The sequence below is a fragment of the Nicotiana tomentosiformis genome, chromosome 3 (genome assembly GCF_000390325.3).
Source record: "Nicotiana tomentosiformis chromosome 3, ASM39032v3, whole genome shotgun sequence".
Lineage (NCBI taxonomy): Eukaryota > Viridiplantae > Streptophyta > Magnoliopsida > Solanales > Solanaceae > Nicotiana > Nicotiana tomentosiformis.
In genome coordinates, this window is record NC_090814.1 from 38,218,606 (window position 1) to 38,239,654 (window position 21,049).

The window sequence follows — 21,049 nt, forward strand, 5'->3', positions numbered from 1 at the left end:
TCCACCACCCTCTCCCAAACTTTTATGGTATGACTTAGTAAAAATATTTTTCGATACGTTGTAAAAATATTTACAATGTATGTTTGAAATATACATAAACATAAATCAAATCTAAACTACCAAGGACAAGTGGTAGCTATGTCCGGAAATCAGCTACATCTTCAATGCTGGCTCCCGCCATAATCAGCAGCATTAACTCCAAGATCTGCACGCAAGATGCAGAAGTATAGTACGAGTACAACTGACCCCATGTACTCAATAAGTATCATAACTAAACTCGACGAGGTAATATGATCAAGAATTAAGAATGATACTCGCTATCACCTGTACAATTCATAAATTCCAACAAGTATAGAACATAATTATGATCAAATCATGATACCAAATATAAGTACACCTTGGTGCTCTCAATTTTCTTAATGTATTATGCTCAGACAACAATTTAGCATATAAAGAATTGTATAGGGTAAAATCGGTTCCTATTAAATACTCGAATAATAGAGTGACACGTGCAGCCGGAGACAGACGAAAAACAAGGCAAGTGGAAATCAAGACCGGGTACAGCAGCTTCGGTTGGCACCTGGCAGAGCCTGAAAGGAATATTGCTAACAAGGACAAACAAATATTTGCCACCCGATGACATTCAATGAAGAATATTCCTCATCATTAAGTACACAATCCGTTACAGAGAATTTTGGCATTCAAAGTCAGCTGTTACACATTCATCAATGTCTCCCATAATTATCATTTAAGAGGGGCTTGATACTAGGACCTTGTTCCCTAGGAGTAGATATAAGCCTATAACTAGTGACTCCAACAGCCATTGTAAGAGAGGAAAATTCTGACAAACTTATGCTACACATGTTCTAAACTCAATAATACTTTATTTCCAGTCTATTGATATTCTTATTGCTGTCTTCGGAAGCCTTGCTCCCGGAATGAAGCTGTTTGCTGTCTTATCTCGATTTCAATGCTAAGTCTTGCATTTTAATTAATTTATTTATCATTTTGGAATCAAATCGATTTGCTTGTCTATAAACCACGCTATAAATTCAACTATACCGTTTTCCATGTAAACAGTTTGGCGCCCACTGCGGGGCTTAAACAGTTGCATAACTGATTTGATCCCTGCATATATTACCAATCTGTTTGATTCTTTGTTTCTTAGCAAAAAAATCATAAAAGATGGCAGATAACGATGTCAACATCGTATATAATGTTGAGTGATGTTTGGCTAAAAATTCATGTTTTTGCATGTAATTTGCCTTGCATTATACCTCGATCTTGTTAACTTTGGTATGAATATTTGTGACTCGAGCTTAATAATGTTGTTTATATGTGTAGAAATCAATTGGAGGTGATTTGGGGAGTTTGCATGCAAATTGGCGTCAAAAAGGGAAGAATTTGGAGGAAGTATAAGTTTGGTGCCCAGGTTGGCGCTAGGCACCAACAAAAACGCCGTTGAGAGCATGCTAAAATATTCACTGTCCAGGTTGGTGCTAGGCACCAACCAAAACGCCAAAGACAGAAGACCAAAATGTTTGCTGTCCTGGTTGGCGCCAGGCGCTAAGCGAGACGCCAAAGGGAGGATTTTGTCCTAATCCGGCGGGGACTTGGGGATTTCAACCCTAAAGGTCCCCAACATGTATAAAAGGGGTTCTAAACCTATTTTGTGCGGGTGGACATTATTTGGAGGCAAGAACATCATGTGGAACAACGTTTGGAGGAGAAAATCATCGTGTTCTTCATTCCTTCATATTTTCTTTTGTAATTTGTTGATGCAAAATACTTGGAAAATTGTTACTACGAACATGAGTGGCTAAGCACTCTAGTTTCTAGGGTTGTGGTTGACATGATTATTAACATTTATTAATTACATCTTCATTAATTCGGATTATCATCTTGTGGTTATTTCTTTAAGTATAGTTTTAACTTGTAACTTGTTGTAGCTACCATTTCACCCTACTATCTATGCTATGCTTGGGAAAGCCATGCTTAGATTAGAGTAGAATTAAAGAGAGCTTGTTTCTGAACCCGTGGCTCGGGGAACGATTTCGCGGTTAGGATAGGAATATATCTAACAGTCATGCTTAATTGAATACTGTATTATACTCGTTCATGATAGACTCAATACTATAGGAATATAGGATTGATATATTGTGGATACACGAATAGTATTGTGGGAACATGTTATTCATATAAACGATCAGGTCAATTAGCAATCATAGATAATCTAGATTAACGAGTGTGATTATTGAACTTAATAGGATTGATAAACCAACCACAACCCTGTAATATTCCTCTCCTTTGAATTAAAACCTCTGCATACATGTTTGCATTCTAGATAAATTAGTTGTTACTTGTTAAATTTCCGCAATAGTAGATTAATAGAAAAACATCACTCTTGATTACCTTGGACAATTAATTGATTTTAGTTTGCTTAATTAACGATTGATCTAAGTCTCTGTGGCTTCGACATCCGACTTTCGAGTCACTTTATTACTTGACGGCCACGTATACTTGCGTGTGTGTTTGGTCGCAACAAGTTTTTTTGGCGCCGTTGCCGGGGACTTAGTTATTGATTATTTATTTAAGTTAAGATTTTATTCGTTATTTGTTCAAATTTTAAATTTTAGTTTGCTTTATTTGTGATAACGCAGGCTCTTCTCTTGAATGCGGAGGAGTAGAAGCGCAAACAATCTCCTTCCTCTTGATCCTAAAATCGAACGAAAACTTTATAGAGTGAGGAGGGAAGTCGAAGCTAGAACTAGAATTGAAAGAGATTTGGACATCGTAGTTCAAACACAGCCAATAGAGATGGCAGGTAATGAAGAGCGTCCGGTGATAGAAGTTGCAAGGCCCAATCTGGCTAATATGAATCAGGTAATTGTGAAGCCTGATATCACGGGTCACTTTGAACTCAAATAGTACATGGTACATCTGATTGAATCCACAGGAAAATATGTGGGTCTAATTCATGAAGACCCGCAGAGGCACATTCAGAACTTCCTGGATATTACAGACACTTACAATTATCTGAACGTTTCCAAGGACTATGTCAGGCTGACACTGTTTCCCTTTTCACTGCTGGGGGAAGCTAAGGAATGGTTGCAAAAGGAGCCCGCGAACTCAATCCACAATTGGGATGATCTAGCTAGGAAATTATTAATCAAGTTTTTCCCACTAAGAAGACAAAGTCGCCGAGGAGCTAGATTATTGGGTTTCAACAACGAGATGGCGAGACACTTCGACAAGCTTGGGAAAGATACAAGAAGCTACTCAGAGACTGTCCACACCATTGTCATACTGATGAGGTATTGGGTCACACTTTCGTTGATGGGTTGGACAAGGCATCAAAGATGAATCTTGACTCAACATGTGGGGGTAGTTGCATGGCAAGACCTTATAGTGAGATCCAAATCCTGCTAAACAATTTCACTGATAATGATAATAATTGGCAAGGAGATGGGGAATCACGAAGAGCACTTAAACAAAAGGCAGTAGGTGTGATCGAGCTTGATGATTTCTCAGCCATGAGGGCAGATATAGCGAGATTAGCAAATCAGATGAATAAAATGACAATGCACCAAGCACAACAAATGCAACATGTGCAAAAGATGTCTGCTTGCTGCGAGTTATGTGGTGAAGGTCACACAAGTGACATATGCCCCGTGAATCCTAAATCCATCTACTATGTGGGGCAATAAGCTAGAGGACCGATGAATCAAAATGCTCAATATGGTAACACATACAATCCGAACTGGAGGAATCATCCTAACTTCTCTTGGGGTGGAAATCAGAATATCAGGACTCAAGCTAACAACAATCAGCCACCTAAACCCCTACAGCAAGCAGGAAAGAGTTTGACTGACATGATGAAAAAGCTCTTGATAGACAATCAATAATCGCACACAAAGTTCAGAAAACTAGAGAAGCAGTTTGGGAAAATGGCTAACAATCAGAATACTAGACCTGCTGGAGCTCTCCCAAGTGATACAGAGATAAATCCTCAAGTCAATGCAGTGACGTTGAGAAATGGGAGAGAGTTGGCAGAAGTGCCTAAGAAGAAAAAGGAGCAGCCTGGGCTCGAAGAAGAAAGAGTGCAAAAACCTTTAGAGGTAGATGAGAGAAACAAAACAGAGCCTGAGCAAATATGAGAGAGGGTGCCACCCCCTTTTCCTCAAAGATTAAGAAAGAAGAATGATGAACACATGTTTCACAAATTCCTAGATATGCTGAAGCAGATACACTTGAACATCCCTTTGGAGGACATGCTCCGTGAGGTCCCAAAATATGCAAAATATATTAAGGTTATAGTGGCAAATAAAAGGAGGTTAACGGAGTTTGAGACCATCGCACTTACTGAGGAGTGCACTTCCATGATTCAACATAAGCTTCCACAAAAGCTTAAGGATCCGGGTAGTTTTACCATCCCCGTGAGGATTGGTGAAATTGATGTGGGTAGAGCCTTGTGTGATTTGGGTGCAAGTATCAATCTGATGCCGTTGTCAGTGTTCAAACAATTGGGCTTAGGAGCTCCGAGACCCACCATGGTGATGCTACAGTTAGCTGATAGATCTTATGAGTTAGTTCCTATCATCTTGGGACGACCTCTCTTGGCCACTGGAGATGCAATTATCAAAGTCCCGAGAAGGAAAGATGATCTTGAGGGTGGACAATGAAGAAGCAGTCTTCAATGTATATCGAGCCATTCAGTTGCCTCGTTATTACGAGGAACCGGCCATGATTTCTGTGGTGGAGATAAATGAATCAGCCATAGAGCCAAGTGAGTTTAAAGAAGATGCACTAGAAAAGGCATTGATGTTGTTAAATCACTTGGAATTTGAAGAAGAGGTTAAGGAGATGTTGCAAATTCCAGATGCATCTTGCGAATACATAAGAGAAAGATCCCAATTTGAGCCTCTGGATAGGCCAATCGGCCAGCCTCCTAAACCCTCAGTTGAGGAGGCCCCAAAGTTAGAACATAAACCCTTACAATCTCATCTTCATTATGCATATTTGGGAAGTTCTAACACTTTACGTGTGATTGTTTCTTCTCATTTGTCTGAATTGTAGGAAGAAAAGCTCTTAAGGGTGCTGAGGGAGCACAAGCATGCCATTGGTTGGACAATGTCTGACATAAAGGGAATTAGCCCTGCATTCTGCATGCACAAAATACTCATGGAGGAGGGACAAAAACCTAGCGTGGAGCATCAACTCCGCCTAAATCTAATCATAAAAGAGGTGTTAAGAAAAGAAGTGATTAAGTGGCTCGACGCATGTATAGTATTTCCTATCTCCGATAGTAAGTGGGTAAGCCATGTTCAATGTGCACCTAAAAGGGGGGTATGACTGTTGTAGTGAATGAACAAAATGAATTAATCCCAACTAGGACTGTGACTGGTTGGCGAATATGCATAGATTATAGGAAGTTGAATAATGCTACATGAAAAGATCACTTGCCTCTCCCCTTCATTGATCAAATGCTTGACAGGTTAGCCAGACAAGAATACTATTGTTTCCTTGACGGCTATTCGGGGTACAATCAGATTGCTATTGCTCCGGAAGATTAAGAAAAGACCACTTTTACATGCCCTTATGGAACTTATGCATTTAAGAGAATTCCATTCGGGTTGTGTAATGCACCTACGACTTTTCAAAGGTGTATGATGGCTATTTTTACCGATATGGTGGAACGGTTTGTGGAGGTTTTTATGGATGATTTTTTTGTGTTTGGTTCTTCTTTTGATGAATGCTTGACCAATCTTAATAAAGTGCTTGCTAGGTGTGAGGAGATTAATCTGGTACTGCCATTTTATGGTACGTGAAGGTATAGTGCTGGGACACAAGGTGTCTAAAGATGGACTAGAAGTTAACAAGGCTAAGGTGGAAGCAATTGAAAAGTTTCCACCACCGATTTCAGTGAAAGGAGTTAGGAGTTTTCTAGGACATGCAGGTTTTTATCCCCGATTTATAAAGGATTTCTCAAAAATTTCCTCTCCTTTGTGCAGGTTGTTAGAGAAGGATGTGTCATTCAAGTTTGACGATGCTCATCTGAAAGCATTCGAGGAGCTGAAAAAGAAGTTAGTGAGTGTACCAATCATAGTGGCTCCTGACTGGAACGAGCCATTTGAGCTAATGTGTGATGCCAGTGATGGTGCAATTGGGGCCGTATTGGACCAGAGGAGGAGCAAAATATTTCACTCCATTTACTACGCAGGCAAAACTCTCACTCCCGCTCAAATAAATTATACTGTGGCAGAAAAGGAGTTGCTTGCTGTAGTGTGGGCGTTCGATAAATTTCGGGCCTATTTAGTTGGCACCAAAGTCATCATCTACACAGACCATGCAGCCATCAGGTATTTGTTTGAAAAGAAAGATGCTAAACCAAGGCTAATCTGTTGGGTTTTACTCTTACAGGAATTTGACTTGGAGATCCGAGACCGTAAAGGAACAGAGAATCAAGTGGCTGATCACTTTTCCAGGTTAGAAACTCGGAATCATGTAGCTGAGGGATATGTCATCAAGGAAACATTCCCGGATGGGTAATTATTGGCCATTACTGCTGGGGAGGAGCCATGGTATGCAAATTTTGTAAACTATCTGGCAAGTTGAGAAATGCCGCCTGATCTTGAACCTTATGCTGAAAAGAAGTTCTTGCGAGATGTGACTTGTGAGATCATATGTGTGGGATGAGCCATTTCTGTTCAAATCTTGTATTGATCAGTTAATGAGAAGATGTATGCCCGAATCTGAAATAAATGCTATCTTACATGACCGCCATGCATCGCCTTATGGTGGTCATCATGCGGGGTGACAAAACGACAGCTAAGGTGTTGCAATCGGGTATCTATTGGCCTAGGGTGTTTAAAGATGCACACGAGTTTGTGAGGAGATGTGATAGGTGCCAGAGAACAGGAACAATTACGAAAAGGCATGAGATGTCATTGCACGACATTATGGAGGTTGAAATTTTTGATGTGTGGAGAATTGATTTTATGGGTCCGTTTCCCTCGTCTAGTGGGTGTAAGTACATTTTGGTGGCCGTTGACTATGTGTCGAAATGGGTGGAGGCCATCGCTCTTCCTACCAATGATGCCAAGGTTGTGGTCAACTTTGTGAAAAAGCATATCTTTACAAGGTTCGGCACTCCGAGAGTAATGATAAGTGATGGGGGCATCCATTTCTGTAACAATCTCTTGGACAATGTCTTAGCGAAATACGGGATCAAACATAAGGTTGCAACCGCTTACCATCCTCAGACTAGTGGACAAGTTGAAGTCTCAAATAGAGAGATAAAGCAGATTTTGGAGAAGACGATTAGTGCAAGTAGGAAAGATTGGGCTGCAAAGCTTGATGATGCTCTATGGGCATACTGTACCGCCTACAAAACTCCAATCGGAACCTCCACTTACAAGATGGTTTATGGGAAAGTATGCCATTTACCGGTGGAACTTGAGCACAAGGCCTATTGGGCAATAAAGAAGATGAACTTTGATGCAGACTTAGCAGGTAGAAAGTGGTTGATGCAATTGAATGAGCTTGATGAGTTTCGCTTGCATGCGTATGAGAATGCCAAGTTAAATAAAGAAAAGACCAAGCGCTGGCATGATAAGCATATCTATCATCGCGAGTTCGAACCGGGCCAATTGGTTCTCTTGCTCAATTCGAGGTTGAGACCATTTTCGGGGAAGCTCAAATCGAGATGGTCGGGCCCGTTTGAGGTAGTAACAGTCACTCCACATGGTGCAATTGAGTTGCGCGTCTTAGGTGGCGAGAGAACGTTCTTAGTGAACGGACAAAGAGTAAAGCACTTTTATGGAAGTGACTTTGATCGTCAAAAGTCGAAGGTGTTACTTGCCAATGATTAGACGAGATTCGGTGTCGTGCCGCGACGTTAAATCAGGCGCTTGTTGGGAGGCAACCCATCTTTACTACTTTATTTATTTATTTATTGTTTTATTATTGTTGTAGTTTCTGTTCTTGTTTTGTAGGATTATAAGCATAGGAAGCAAAGCTATTGGAAGAGTGCAAAGCGAGCTAGATGGTGAGAACTAAGTGTGGGGTGACCACACAAAGGACCATATATGGGGGAAGTCTGAGTACCCGTGAGCCGCTATTGCTTCGGCCTTTCAAGGAGTTTCGTTTCCACTCTTGTTATTGTTTTGCTTTATTTATGCATTGGAAACACTGCACTCTTTTAAGTGTGGGGTAGGAGAATTCCTTTAGATAATTAGTAGTAGTATGTTAGTAAAAATGTTAACTTCTTGTTTAGATTTTAGCTTCTTATTTTTTTCGTAGTTATGTAGTATTTAGTAGATTAATTTATTTTAAATGTGGAAAATAATAAAAATCAAAAAAAAGTAAAAATTATTTTTGGACTTTTCCCGACGATGGATCTCCTAGATAGTTTTCTTGAGGGATTAAAGTCTAAACAAAAAAAAATCCAAAAATAAGTCTTTTAGTTTCCTTTAGGTAGTAATAATCCCCCGTGATTTTTTTTGTACCTCAGTTCTTTTCCATGGGATGTAGTTTGAACCGGCTAGTAGTTTTATTTTTATTTTTTAGAGTAGGACTTAGGAAAAAAATGGAAGAAGAAGGATGAGATTCCTAGGCGCCCTTGACTTGTTTGATAGTCGCATATTTAGGCTTTGGCATGTGCAATATCTTTCCTATATTTTGAAACTGATCATGATGCCTTTATAAATTGGATTGCATGTCTCGTGATGCCTATGTTTCATAGTCTTGACTTATGTTCACTTTGTGCTTAATGCTTAATATCTTGTGGCTCCGTGAATACTTGCATTAGTTTGAGAGTCGGAATTAGACCGTCCTTAGTGAGTCATGTGCCATGTGTGAAGTGAGATTTTTGTGTAGTCCATGTCATTGCACTTGTGTCTAGAACTTGCCCGGTATGTGAAGTCGAAGCGAAAATTTAGGTGATTTTAGGCTTTCCTTGATCTTTTTGCGTTTATTTCTTACCATAAATAAAATCTCTAGTTAACCCTTTTGAGCCTATAGACTTTTATTTGGCACCCACATTACAAGCCTATACCCTTTTTGTTCTTAATTGACGTTGTTTTTGTAACACCCCAGAAAATTTCGAAGTACTTAAGTGCAAAAGTCCGGTAAAATTTGCAAAGAAAATAATATTTCATGGTGCCGGACTAGGCTTACGTGTTTGATGATTTTAGAAATGGCTCGAACTTTTTGGGTTGAACAATGCACCGAAAACTAAAGAAACATTTTTGGCGGAAAAGTGCATTTCTGCGGTCAATTATGCGACCGCAGAATCACTCTGCGGACCGCATAATGGCCGCAAAGTGAGGCAGTAGATTGGGTCAGTTGGAAGCAACTATGCAGTCGACTATGTGGCCGCATAACTATTATGCGGTGCATTATGCGACCGCATAATAGTTATGCGGACCGCATAATGACCGCATACACAGGCAGTTCTTTTAGCTATTTTGGAACCAAATATGCGACCGATATGTGGTCCGCATATCGGTTATGCGATCGCATACCTTGTTCCGGAGCTCCATTTTTGGGTATTTAAAACCCGACCCTATTTTGTTAAATACACTCTTTGGGCCATTTTTGAGACATAATCTGATATTTTAGAGTGAAAGAGAGTGCCCTAGAGTGAGAAGGTGTTCTTCAATAAATTTTCTTCAATTCTTGCTCAAATTTTGGAAGATTAAGAAGGGAAACTCACTAAGTCTTCATCCTAGAGGTAAGATTCTACACCCAAAACCCTAATTTCGAAATTTTCTGAAAATGGGTAACTAGCAAGATATATTTCTAGGCATGAGAGTTGTTTATTTTACATGCATATGTTATCAAAGGGTGTAGGAAGTTTGTTGAGCTAAAAATGGTAAAGATTGGGTTGTGGGATAATGAAATTCTTCATAAAAATGACATTGAAACCTTATGCACACCTAGTGTTTGATAAAATGCTCAAGTGAGCTAGAACCATGATCATCTTCCTAATTTTGGTTCAATTTTTTATATTTCTACAATAGATTGAAGTTGCTAAGAATTACGGAATATTTAGAGTGTAAGAAAGCTCAAGTGAGGTATGTTGGCTAAACTCTTCTCTTAGAATTAAATCCCAAGATATTCATGTAAATTATGTAGGTCCCGAGTGATTCATTATGAAATTGGCTATTCCGAGTAAGATTGGGTTGGAAGATATATGTTCAACAAGCATCCCAAATGCTCTATGCATGTTATGTTACCAATTGAGGATATGTTAAAATATGGGATGTGCATTAATATTGTTTTGACTTTAAGTCAAATTCAAATGAAGGCTATTATGCCAAATTTTGTGAAATATCTCTATGTGCATTAGACTCTAAATTGCTTACATGTGTACTACACACTTAGATTTGAATTGTGTTTATTGTTGATGATGAGGATGATATTTGAAATTGATAATGCGAGCATGAAATACTGAATATGGCTAACGTGCCAAGAATGATCTTATAATTATGGCCACTAGTGCCAATGAAATGAAAAGATGTGAAAGTATTATGAAATGCGATGATTGATATAAAAAGGTTGATGTCTCAAATATGATGGCCTAGCCGGTCGGGTCGTGATCAGATACCATGCCGCACACATGGTGGTGATTGTGCTGGAAATTGTAATTGAAATGGTAATTGTGGTTGATGTCCCTAATGGATAGCCTAGCCGATCGGGTCGTGATCGTACTCCGTGTTAAAGGCAGTGGTATTGATATTGAGAGAAATTGTGGTTGATGTCTCTAATGAGATGGCGTAGCCGATCGAGTCGTGATCGGACTCCGTGCTAAGAGTACGGTGGTACCGGTATTGTGAATAATGGTATTGTGGACAATGGTATATCGATACTAAAAATCTCCCAATGTGAGATATGGAAATTAATTTGAACACTGTCTTGATCCTAAATTGAGGTTTGATGTTGATTAAGGCTTTCATTGATATTATGATAATCTTATTTGTATTATTTGTCATTCTATTGAGAGGGTGTTTAGTTATACATACTAGTGCTATTCGACAGTACTAACGTCCCTTTTGCCGGGGGCGCTGCATCTTTCAATGGATGTAGTTGGTTCCACAACAGGGGATGTTGGTCAGTGATAGCAGTGCACCTTCTTCCCAGCTGACTTGGTGAGCCCCACTTCATTCCGGGGTCATGAATCTTTTGTACTTTATGAAATTTGTTTGAGGTATAGTCGGGGCCTTGTTGCCGGCATTATCATTTTACTCTTCTTTATCTATAGAGGCTCCGTAGACATAATGTGGGTTGTGTATTGGTGCTGGGGATAGACAAACTATATTATGTTGTGGACGTATTACTTGTCCATTTGAGACTTTAAAAATGATGAAACTATTGGAAATGAATTGGTATTGTAGACATGAACATATTTTCGTCTAATTAATGATAATATATATTATCTCTATTCATGGATGAGTTTGGGTAGAATGAAATCTTACAGGCTTGCTCGGTCGGATTCACTCGGTTGAGCACCGGTCGCGCTCCTTGATTTTGGGGCGTGACAAACTTGGTATCAGAGCCTAAGGTTTTAAAGTGTCCTAGGATGTCTCGGAGCCGTATCTAGTAGAGTCCTTATTATCGGTGTGTTGTCGACCACATCTATAATTAGGATGCTACATGAGCATTTAGGAATAATACCCTTCTTTCATGTTCTTGATCGTGCGAAATAAGCTTGTTGTAAGATTGTTCCTCCTTTAACTCTTGAGTTGCTCTAATTTTCAGTACATGGCGCCTAAGAAGAGGGCAAGAACTGGCCAAAGAGCCAATGTCACCCCAGGAGTGACAGTTGATTGTATAATTGATGATGCGGGTGAGCACCAGAGGAGTGAGAATATTCCTCCAGTTACTACACTGCATGACTCTACTACAACTGATCAGACCACACCTGTCCCTACACCTACTGAAGGTGCAACAGTTCCTCCAACTGATATACTAGTTCCATCTCCAGTTCCAGCTTCCGATTCTGGTGTTTCTGATGTTGATCTTAGGGGAGCCATACAGATGTTGGCTCAAATAGTGGCTTCCCAGACCTAGAGATCAAATGTTGCACCCACTTCTTCTAGTCAGCCAGGGGATTCTACTGGTTCCAGGGTGAACAAGTTTCTCCAGTTGGATCCTCTAGTGTTCACGGGGACTAACCCAGAGGAAGATCCCCAGCATTTCATTGATAAGATGCACAAGGCTCTCAGAGTTATTCGTGCTACTGAAACAGAGGCAGTGGAATTGGCCTCCTACCGCCTGAAAGAGGTGGCATATTCTTGGTTTGAACTATGGGAGGAGTCCCGTGAAGAAGGGAGCTCTCCGGCGAGGTGGAGTGAGTTTGCCGATGCCTTCATTGATCATTTCTTACCTGCCGAGACTAAGGCAGCCCGTGCTACTGAGTTTGAGAACTTGAGGCAAGGTAGCCTGAGTGTGTGGGATTACAATATGAGATTCGCGTACCTGTCTAAATATGCTATTTACATGCTGCCCACTATGGAGGCTAGAGTTCGCCGATTTGTACAGGGCCTTAGTCCCATGGTAATTAATGAGGCCGCTACAGCAACCTTGAATTCTGATATGAACTATGGAAAGATGGCGGCATTCGCTCAAGCCACAGAGCCCCGCAAATTAAGGAACATAATGGAGCGAGAGGGTAGTAATAAGGCCCGGTCTACGGGCAACTTTGGTGGTTCTTCAGGTGGTGGCAAGTCAACATTCAGAGGAGGGTCATCAGGGCCATCACAGTCCTTTGCTCAGTCTTCTGCTAGTGCACCGCCATCAGGGCCTAGTCAGCATCAGCAGTGGAGCCATTTCATGCCCAGTCAGGGCAACAGGGGATCCAATCAGCAGGGTCATCATGGTGGTAGATTCCAACAGCAGAGGAAGCCCCCATGCCCTAGGTACGGAAAGATGCACCTAGGAATATGCTACATGGACTTACCTATATGCTAAAGATGCGGATTGAGGGGTCACATTCAGAGGGATTGTCGTTCGTCCCGCCAGGGTTCGGGCAGGAGCATGGCACAACCAGCCAGTTCTGCAGCTACTACATCCGCAGCACCTCCTCCAGCTCGAGGCACTCCAACACCTGCAGGGCGTGGTGCAACTAGGGGTGGAGAACAAAGTTCGGGAGGATTCAGCTGTTTCTATGCTATGAGGGGTCGCCAGAATTCAGAGGCTTCTCCAGATGTTGTCACAGGTATATTGACTGTCCAATCTCATAAAGTATATGCTCTTATTGATCCCGGTTCCACTTTGTCATATGTCACACCTTATGTTGCTATGGAATTTGGGATAGAACCAGAACAATTTTATGAGTCGTTCTCTGTATATACTCCGATTGGTGAGTCTATTTTAGCCACGCGGGTTTATAGGGATTGTGTTGTTACGTTGCGTGGTCGAGATACCCTGGCTGATCTTATTGAATTGAGAATGGTCGATTTTGATGTGATAATGGGGATGGATTGGCTTTATTCTTGTTTTGCCAAGCTTGAATACCGAACCAGAACTATTAGGTTCGAATTTCCAAATGAGCCAGTTATTGAGTGGAATGGTGATGATGTAGTGTCGAAGGGTAGGTTTATTTCTTACCTAAAGGCCACGAAAATAATCAACAAGGGATGTATTTACCATTTGGTCCGGGTTACGGACACCGATGCTGAGGCACCTACACTTGAGTCTGTGCCTGTTTTGAATGAATTTCCGGGAGTCTTTCCAGATGAACTCCCTGGGATCCCACCAGATAGGGAGATTGATTTTGGGATTGATGTGATACCAGACACGCATCCTATATCTATTCCACCCTACAGAATGGCACCGACAGGACAGAAGGAGCTAAGGGAACAATTGAGAGATTTGTTAGAAAAAGGGTTTTATCCGACCAAGCGTGTCGCCTTGGGGCACACCGGTCCTTTTTGTAAGAAAGAAAGATGGGTCACTAAGAATGTGTATTGACTATCGGCAGCTTAATAAGGTAACAGTCAAAAATAAGTACCCACTGCCAAGGATAGATGACTTGTTTGATCAATTGCAAGGTGCCAGGTACTTCTCCAAAATCGATTTATGATCCGGGTATCACCAATTGAAGATCAAGGAGCGGGATATTCCAAAAATAACTTTTAGAACCCGGTATGGGTATTTTGAGTTTCTAGTAATGTCTTTTGGGCTAACAAATGCTCCAGCAGCCTTCATGGATCTTATGAATCACGTTTTTAAGCCATTCCTCGACTCCCTTGTGATAGTGTTCATTGACGATATTCTTGTATATTCACGAAGTCAGGAGGACCATGCTGACCATCTCAGGGTAGTTCTGCAAACCCTACATCAGCACCAGTTATATGCAAAGTTTTCAAAGTGTGAATTTTGGATTGAATCAGTCATATTCTTCGGTCATGTAGTTTCTAGTGAGGGAATTAAGGTTGATCCTCAGAAAATTTTAGCTGTGAAGAATTGGCCGAGGCCTACAACTCCAACAGAGATTCGCAGTTTCTTAGGCTTAGCTGTATATTACAGAAAGTTTGTGGAGGGGTTTTCTACTCTTACCTCTCCATTGACTAGATTGACGTAGAACACAATTAAGTTCCAATGGTCAGATGCTTGTGAAAAGAGTTTCCAGAAATTGAAAGCAAGATTGACTACAACATCGGTGTTGACCCTACCAGAGGGTATAAATGGATTTGTGGTATATTGTGATGCTTCAAGAATCGGGCTTGGGTGTGTATTAATGCAACATGGGAAGGTGATAGCTTATGCTTCTAGGCAGCTAAAGAATCATGAAAAGAACTATCCAACACATGATTTAGAACTTGCGGCGGTGGTATTTGCATTAAAATTTGGCGTCATTATTTATATGGGGTCCATGTGGATATATTCACGGACCATAAGAGCCTTCAATATATTTTCAAACAGAAGGAATTGAATCTGAGGCAGAGAAGATGGCTTGAATTACTCAAGGATTATGACATTGATATTTTATACCATCCGGGGAAGGCTAATGTTGTGGCGGATGCTCTTAGCCGGAAATCTATGGGTAGTTTGGCTCACTTGGAGGCATATTAGAGGCCATTAGCCAAGGAAGTTCACCGATTGGCTAGGTTGGGAGTTCGTCTTGCAGACTCTATTGAAGGAGGGGTAATTGTGCAAAATAGGGCTGAATCATCGCTTGTTGTGGAAGTCAAAGAGAAGCAATACAACGATCCATTATTGGTGCAGTTGAAAGAGGGGATTCATAAACATAAGACCATGGCCTTTTCTCTTGGCATGGATGATGGTACACTAAGGTACCAAGGGCGACTATGTGTTCCAAATGTGAATGGTCTCCGGGAAAGAATTATGACTGAAGCTCACACTTCTAGGTATTCCGTGCATCCAGGTTCTACAAAAATGTATCATGATCTTAAGGAAGTCTATTGGTGGAATGATATGAAGAGGAATGTGGCGGACTTTGTGGCAAGATGTCTGAATTGTTAGCAAGTGAAGGCCGAACACCAAAGGCCTGGTAGGTTGGCACAAAACATAGAAATTCCAATATGGAAGTGGGAAATGATTAATATGGATTTTGTGATAGGATTACCGCGCACTTCGCGCAAGTTTGACTCAATTTGGGTAATTGTGGATAGGCTCACGAAGTCATCACACTTTTTGCCGGTTAAGTCTACCGACACAGCGGAACAACATGCTCAGCTGTATATCAAAGAAATAGTCAGGTTGCATGGCACCCCAGTTTCCATCATTTCTGATCGGGGGGCACAATTCACTACTAATTTTTGGAAGACATTTCAGCAAGGTTTGGGTACTCAAGTGAATCTTAGTACAACCTTTCACCCGTAGACTGACGGCCAGGCATAGCGGACTATTCAGACGCTTGAGGATATGTTGCACGCTTGTGTTATAGACTTCACAGGTAGCTGGGATGATCATTTACCACTCATAGAATTTGCATATAACAATAGTTATCATGTTAGCATTCAAATGGCACCGTTCGAGTATTTATATGGTAGGAGATGTAGATCTCCCATTAGGTGGTTCGAAATTGGGGAAGCAGAGTTGATAGGGCCATACCTCGTGCATCAGGCTATAGAGAAAGTTAAAATCATTAAGGAGCGGTTGAAGACTGCTTAGAGTCGTCAGAAATCCTATTCGGATGTTCGTCGTAGAGATTTGGAATTCAAAGAAGATGATTGGGTATTTTTGAAAGTTTCCCCCATGAAGGGTGTAATGCGATTTGGTAAGAAAGGGAAATTGAGTCCGAGGTATGTCGGACAATACAAAATCATTCAGACGATCAGTGAGGTGGCGTACAAGGTTGAGCTACCACCTGAGATGTCATTAGTACACCCGGTGTTTCATGTGTCTATGTTGAAGAAAGTAGTTGTAGATCCGACACTCATTGTTTCGGTTGAGACTATTGAGGTAAATGAGAAATTGACTTACGAAGAGATTTCAGTTTCTATTATTGATTGGCAGGTCCGAAAATTGAGAAATAAAGAAATTGCCTCCGTGAAAGTGTTGTGGCGAAACCAACAGGTTGAAGAGGCTACTTGGGAGGGCGAGGAAGAAATGAAGAAAAAATATCCTTATTTGTTTGAATGACCATGTATTTAAAGTTGTGATCTAGGAAAGAATTATACGACTTACTTTTTATGAATTTTGTATCATGAGAACAATTGGCATTAAGGGTGTTCCTTTCTGGATATATATTGCTTATGAGACCACATTTGGTGTTGTTTTGTATTATGTTACGTCGTTGGAATACGTATATGTTGTTAGGATGTGTTTCTGGGGCTCTCTGACAGGTGGATAGGCCTAGTTACAAGGGAAACTCTGGCGAAATTTTTGGAAATTTTGGGAGTTAGTCAAATTTGGGGCTGCTCGAAAGTGGTATGAAACAAACTGAGTTGCATAAAATGCTACTGATGGATTTTTACCCTCATTCAAGGACGAATGATCCTAAGCGGGGGAGAATGTAACACCCCAGAAAATTTCAAAGTACTTAAGTGCAAAGCCCGGTAAAATTTGCAAAGAAAATAATATTTCATGGTGCAAAGCCCGGTAAAGAAAACTTCGCGGCGAGCTTGCTCACCGCGGCTCGGACCTTTTGGGTTGAACAATGTACCGAAAAGTAAAGAAAAATTTTTGGCGAAAAATTGCATTTCTGCGGTCCATTATGCGACCGCAGAATCACTCTGCAGACCGCATAATGATCGCAGAGTGAGGCAGTTGATTGGGTCAGTTGGAAGCAACTATGCGGTCGACTATGCGACCACATAACTGTTATGCGGTGCATTATGCGATCGCATAACAGTTATGCGGACCGCATAGTGACTGCATACACAGGCAATTCTTTTGGCTATTTTGTAACCAAATATACGACCGATATGTGGTCCGCATATCGGTTATGCGATCGCATACCTTGTTCCGGAGCTCCATTTTTGGGTTTTTAAAACCCGACCCTATTTCGTTAAATACACTCTTTGGGCCATTTTTGAGACATAATCTGATATTTTAGAGTGAGAGAGAGTGCCCTAGAGTGAGAAGGTGTTCTTCAATAAATTTTCTTCAATTCTTGCTCAAATTTTGGAAGATTAAGAAGGGAAGCTCACTAAGTCATCATCCTAGAGGTAAGATTCTACACCCTAAACCCTAATTTCAAAATTTTCTGAAAATGGGTAACTAGCAAGATAAATTTCTGGGCATGAGAGTTGTTTATTTTACATGCATGTATTATCAAAGGGTGTAGGAAGATTATTGAGCTAAAAATGGTAAAGATTGGGTTATGGGATGATGAAATCCTTCATAAAAATGACATTGAAACCTTATGCACACCTAGTGTTTGATAAAATGCTCAAGTGAGCTAGAACCATGATCATCTTCCTAATTTTGGTTCAATTTGTTATATTTCTACAATAGATTGAAGTTGCTAAGAATTCCGGAATATTTAGAGTGTAAGGAAGCTCAAGTGAGGTATGTTGGCTAAACTCTTCTCTTAAAATTGAATCCCACGATATTCATATAAATTATGTAGGTCCCGAGTGATTCATTATGAAATTGGCTATTCCGAGTAAGATTGGGTTGGAATATTTATGTTCAACAAGCATCCCAAATGCTCTATTCATGTTATGTTACCAATTGAGGATGTGTTAAAATATGGGCTGTGCATTAATAGTGTTTCGCTTTAAGTCAAGTTCAAATGAAGGCTATTATGCCAAATTTTGTGAAATATCTCTATGTGCATTAGACTCTAAATTGCTCACATGTGTACTATACACTTTGATTTGAATTGTGTTTATTGTTGATGATGAGGATGATATTTGAAATTGATAATGTGAGCATGAAATACTGAATATAGCCAACGTGCCAAGAATGATCTTATAATTATGGCCTCTAGTGCCAAAGAAATGAAAAGATGTGAAAGTATTATGAAATGCGATGATTGCTATAAAAAGGTTGATGTCTCAAATAAGACGTCCTAGCCGGTCGGGTCGTGATCGGACACCATGCCGCACACATGGTAGTGATTGTGCTGGAAATTGTAATTGTGGTTGATGTCCCTAATGGATAGCCTAGCCGATCGGGTAGTGATCGGACTCCGTGTTAAAGATGGTGGTATTGATATTGAGAGAAATTGTGGTTGATGTCTCTAATGAGATGGCCTAACTGATCGGGTCGTGATCGGACTCCGTGCTAAGAGTACGGTGGTACCGGTATTGTGAATAATGGTATTGTGGACAATTGTATATCGATACTAAAAATCTCCCAATGTGAGATATGGAAATTAATTTGAATATTGTCTTGATTCTAAATTGAGGTTTGATATTGATTCAGGCTTTCTCTAATATTATGATAATCTTATTTGTATTATTTGTCATTCTATTGAGAGGGTGTTTAGTTATACATACTAGTGCTATTCGACAGTACTAATGTCCCTTTTTCCGGGGGCGCTGCATCTTTCAATGGATGCAGGTGGTTCCACAGCAGGGGATATTGATCAGTGATAGTAGTGTACCTTCTTCCCAGCTGACTTGGTGAGCCCCACTTCATTCCGGGGTCATGAATCTTTTGTACTTTGTGTATTCTGTTTGAGGTAGAGCCGGGGCCTTGTTGCCAGCATTATCATTGTACTCTTCTTTATCTATAGAGGCTCCGTAGACATAATGTGGGTTGTGTATTAGTGCTGGGGAAAGACAAACTATGTTATGTTGTGGACGTATTACTTGTCCATTTGAGACTTTAAAAATGATGAAACTATTGGAAATGAATTGGTATTGTAGACATGAACACATTTTCGTCTAATTAATGATAATATATATTATCTCTATTCATGGATGAGTTTGGGTAGAATGAAATCTACCAGGCTTGTTCGGTCGGATTCACTCGGTTGAGCGCCGATAGCATTCCTCGTTTTTGGGGCGTGAGAGTTTTGATCCTTTTATCTCTTAAAGCACTTTAATTGTGAAATGAGCACTAAAATAAGTAAGAAGGGACTAAGTGTGGGGTGGCTTTTGAGTGGAACCAATGAAAGAAAGAAAAGTGCATTTGTTTATGTAAAAGAATACGCCGCTAGTGAAAATTGCAAAAGAGAAAAAAATAGTTGAAGAAAAAAGAAAATGAAAAAGAAAAAAATATAGATGAATAAATATCTTGTTTTTGCTAGTGGAATGTAAAGAACGATAGTGCTTAAAGAAAAAGGGAACATTTTTTGGGGGTGATCTTGTTTGTGAAATTTTAGTTGGGATTGAAGAATTTTCACTTAAAAGTTAATTTGGTGATGTGTTAAAGTGCTTAGGAGGGTGAGTCACTATTCCTAAATATATCCTATATGTCCCTTAGCCCACATTACAACCATGAAAAAGTCCTAATTGATTTTAGATCGAGCGAGCCTACATTAGTAGAGATTTACATTAAGGGCAAGCCTATGGTACCAATTGCATGCATATGACTTCTTTTGTGAAAGTGAGCGATTTCCTTTGATATATGTGAGTCCTTAAAATATATTTGAGCATTTGATTTGAATGTGTGGATTCAACTTACTCTTGTGTTCTTGTTGTGAGGGCACATGGTGTCATGAGGGATAGGTAATGTTATTAGACTTCTCTAGGATGTTGGGTGTTTAAGCCATGAGTGCATTGTGACATTGAGTCAGTTATTGAGGCTAGGACTGCTATGAGCATGTTGTATTTGTTGTAAATATTTTTTAGAATGGCAAAAGTTAAAGGGAAGTGACACTTAACGCATATGCTATAGTTTAATTGTTGCTATCAACCATATTCATTGGTGTTGTGTGCTTCAAATGTGTAAATAAAAAATGCTCAAGAAAAGTGTGAATTGTTAGTTGCTCGAGGACGAGCAAGAGTTTAAGTGTGGGGTGGTGATGTTTGGCTAAAAATTCATGTTTTTGCATGTAATTTGCCTTGCATTATACCTCGATCTTGTTAACTTTGGTATGAATATTTGTGACTCGAGCTTAATAATGTTGTTTATATGTGTAGAAATCAATTGGAGGTGATTTGGAGAGTTTGCATGCAAATTGGCGTCAAAAAGGGAAGAATTTGGAGGAAGTATAAGTTTGGTGCCCAGGTTGGCACTAGGCACCAACAAAAACGCCGTTGAGAGCATGCTAAAATATTCACTGTCCAGGTTGGTTGGTGCTAGGCACCAACCAAAACGCCAAAGACAGAAGACCAAAATGTTTGCTGTCCTGGTTGGCGCGAGGCGCCAAGCGAGACGCTAAAGGGAGGATTTTTGTCCTAATTCGGCTGGGACTTGGGGATTTCAACCCTAAACGTCCCCATCATGTATAAAAAGGTTTCTAAACCTATTTTTGTAGGGGCGGACATTACTTGGAGGCAAGAACATCACGTGAAACAACTTTTGGAGGAGAAAATCATCGAGTTCTTCATTCCTTCATCTTTTCTTTGGAATTTGTTTATGAAAAATACTTGGAAAATTGTTACTACGAACATGAGTGGCTAAGCACTCTAGTTTCTAGGGCTGTGGTTGACATGATTATTAACATTTATTAATTACATCT

At 40.3% G+C, this 21,049-nt stretch overlaps 1 long non-coding RNA gene across 1 annotated transcript in view; it reads left to right on the forward strand.

Annotated features, from left to right (window-relative positions):
* LOC138908733 (uncharacterized) overlaps positions 1 to 21,049 on the forward strand; it is a 174,955-nt gene that overhangs the window by 117,903 nt on the left and 36,003 nt on the right. The window lies entirely within an intron of this gene.